At 44.4% G+C, this 3415-nt stretch overlaps 1 long non-coding RNA gene across 2 annotated transcripts; it reads right to left on the reverse strand.

The window, feature by feature from the left end:
* Positions 1–269: 269 nt before the first annotated feature.
* LOC127330151 (uncharacterized) lies at positions 270–2474 on the reverse strand. Of its 2 annotated transcripts, none has more exons than XR_007869141.2 (3): positions 2124–2474; positions 815–906; positions 270–713 (listed from the first exon to the last, which is right to left on the reverse strand). It is a non-coding gene; the product is annotated as an uncharacterized lncRNA (long non-coding RNA). The 2 variants fall into 2 exon arrangements; XR_007869142.2 differs by having other exon boundaries at positions 815–876; positions 2124–2471.
* Between the last annotated feature and the right edge of the window lie 941 nt (positions 2475–3415).

Consider the following 3415-nt stretch of genomic DNA (forward strand, 5'->3'; position numbering starts at 1 on the left):
TTTTATTTAGATAGCCCGAACGATTTTTTTGTGATATATGCAAAAATATTTTTTTATGTTTCCAAAGTAGCATGGTGTTGCTTCCGTTGATCAGACTACTGCTTCCAACAAAGAATTTCTTTCCATCGGTACTAAAATTATTTATTAGACCTGCTTCAAAAGGTGTTGCTTCGAAATAAATAAATATTTGCTACCATCGAATGGAAAAATTGCTCCAAGGAAAAATAATTTTAGTATTATATAACATTTTTACAAAATATGTGATAACTAAATGTCTACATCACTTGTGCTACTTTCTTTACAAATGCTTCTGCATTGGACGAAGCACAACTTTTAAAACAGGAGTACTTGCTTTAGGTTTGCTTCCATAAAGCAAAAAATGTGTCATATGGGACTAGACTCTACGCCGTCGAGGAAGATGCAGATGGCAACACACGATGATTTCCATGCTTCCTTTTGATCGTGGCCGTGCTTCATTCAGATGGTGGTCATGCTTCGTTCCGCTCCACCGGCTGATTTCGCCATGCTCCTTTTCGATGGTGATCATGTTTCATTCAGATGGTGATCATGCTTCGTCACACGCCACCGGTCTTCCATGCTTCCTTCCGATCGTGATGGTGCTTCATTTAGATGGTGAGTGTGCTTTCTTCCGCTGCTCGACTATGTGCGGCAGTTGGAGCGGCATGGACATAGAGATGCTACAACTTGAAGGCCTAGTTGACAATGATGTAGGGCATGTTCATGAGATGAATTATAAACGGATTACACAAATTTAAACTTCAAAATTGGAAAATATATGAGCAGATGCAATTACCTACTTCCCCCGATTCATGTCGTCGTTGATGGTGACCTAGACTAGTGGAAGTAGCCTCCAACCTGCTTCAAATCCACGAAGGAGAGTGTGAACTAGTATGTACCCAAGTTCATCATGAATTCATCACTGTATAATGCAAAGAAAATTAACTTGTCGCATGTATTACATGGAAGGGGGAAAAGTTGCTTGCTGAAACATGTTGATTTATAATTAGTAATTATGTGATGAAGAAAGCAATGTGGCCAATATTGATGCTACTTCACGAAGATCTAATAAACAAATTGAGGAGTAAATCTGGGCCGTTCAACGGAGACTACACGGATGGCATCGGAGCAGTCCGATGATTTGTTTTCGTCCGGACTACGATAGGTAGTGTTTACCATTTTTAATGTGGGAGCATGGCAAGGTTACTTATGAAGCTATATTCTTTTAATGTGGAAGGATGATATGGTTGCTAATGAAGCTATAATAATCGTTTTGCAAACACATAAGCTACCCATGTTGCTGAGTATGTGTGGAAAAAGATGGTGTTTCATCGAAAATCTAAAGAGTAGTGGTGAAGCAGTATGTACGGATGACAAAATAAGAACTCACACAATAAATGGATCATATATCATCATGAATGTAGGAGGCATGAGGTCATATTTCAACCAAACATAGTTCTATCATGGGCACAAATACACTAACTAAATCAGAAATTTTGTTAAATGTTAACTTGAGTCATAAGAAATATAGATGAAAAATTTAAGAAGCATGGTGGTAGTGTTCAAAATACAAAGCTACTGACAAGTATATATACAATAATGGATGCCTTGTGTCATGGTGGTAGTCTAAAACTGTTGGAAGCAAAGAGGGTGTGTTTAAAAGATCATGGTATTGACATAAAGTGCAAAATCATGAAGCATGGTTCTATATACGCAAACAACCTCTAATGTAGAAACACTGAATAATATGCATGAAGCATGTACAATTGGAAGCATCAACGTTACAGAATCTGAGCGTAATTAGTACCCTATAGAAGCGTACGAATTTGAGAAAGCAGAAGTTAACAATGCAATCTCACATACTTGCATGCTTGTAGGCAAGAAATGAGTGGAGAAAACTATACATCGATAACCAGTTTTATTTTTCTAATTGGAGAGCATGTGAGCTTACATAACAAGAATAGGGAAACACATGCAGCCTAAACAGATCATTTCCAGTAGCAGATTCCTTCGTTCAAGATATACTAGATACAACAAAGTATGTCAATGAACATGAATTATACGGGTGTAGTGGTTGTGTGAGTTTCTGATTCGCTGGAGTGTACCTTGGTTGTCCCGGCAAGGCTGCCTCCAATTTTTGCATCGGCCGACGGCGGTCAGCGAGGCTCCGCCATGATTCCCCACGGGGGAACGACATGCCCGCCGGCGCCAGAGTCGATCCAGGTGGAGGCGCGGATCTATGCCTGGATGTGAGGGTGCAGTGAGGCGGCGAGAGGCAAGGCGCCATGGTATACCAGAATCGCGGCGGAGAGAAGGCACCGAGCAGCAGATCAATTTCCCAATTTGGTGGAGGCATAACTGGCCGGAAATTTGGGGATTTGGGTGGTCAACGTGCGGGGTTAAGGGGTTTCTTTCTTTTTTCTTTTGAAGAAGAGCCAACCGTTGGATGGAAAGAAAATTAACGACGTTGGAGTGGTCCGACGATTTCCGTCCCATCGGACTCTGATTTGGAGTGTTTACCAAATAATAACGCCAAGTTAAAGAAAGGGGAAGGGCCCAAGATCCAAGCCCAATAACGATTCGTGGAGATAATGCTTCGTCCTCAACCATACGAGAGAGAAGAAACCTCCTGCTGCTCTAATGGGGTCGCCCCAAGATTTGTTCCAGCCGCAGGAAGGTGCATATGCATAGCTATCTGGGACTTGGGGGGCCCTTGGATCCGGGGGCCCGGGGCGGCCGCCCCGCCTGCCCCCCCTCAGGGCCGGCCCTGGGTTGAAGGCCGGCGACGGCGAGCTTTGCAAGGGGTCAAACCCTTGGACGCCTGTGATCTGAACGGAGTACCTAGGCTCTAGGGCTCGAGTGAGGTGGAACGTGTAGAAGGCCAAGCCTGCACAGATCGCGACCAGGCCGATCAGCGCCAGCGCGACCAGCAAACTGATGAGCGGATCGTCGTCTTTCCCGGCGTGATCGGGAGGCTCTGGTTCGAAGGCGATGTAACCACCGTAGTCGCCAGATTCTGCCATGACTGTTATGATAAACGCAGCTAGCACGAGCCAGGCCGGCCTGAAGGGCAAAGGGGTTCAGCGTTGCGTCTACTATATAGGACTTGAGATTTAGTAGTATTTGGATCCAAGTCCAGACCAATACCGACTGTGCATCTTAGTACCTGGACGCCATCTAACTCGGAATTAATTCGAGTTCGAGTCTGAGTACCGATCGGTCCTGCATCTGTGTATATAAACACAGGTCCGTCGATATACTTTGACCTCGGTGTACCAAAATTAAGATCCTGTCGATTTTCCCCATGGAATTCCCATCTGCGATCGCATTGGTGCTGGAACTAGTCGAGAGGGGTCGCCTGAAGAAAAGCAAATACCTGTTGGCCTTGATCACCCTG

This window comes from Lolium perenne, chromosome 2 (genome assembly GCF_019359855.2).
Source record: "Lolium perenne isolate Kyuss_39 chromosome 2, Kyuss_2.0, whole genome shotgun sequence".
NCBI classification, from domain to species: domain Eukaryota; kingdom Viridiplantae; phylum Streptophyta; class Magnoliopsida; order Poales; family Poaceae; genus Lolium; species Lolium perenne.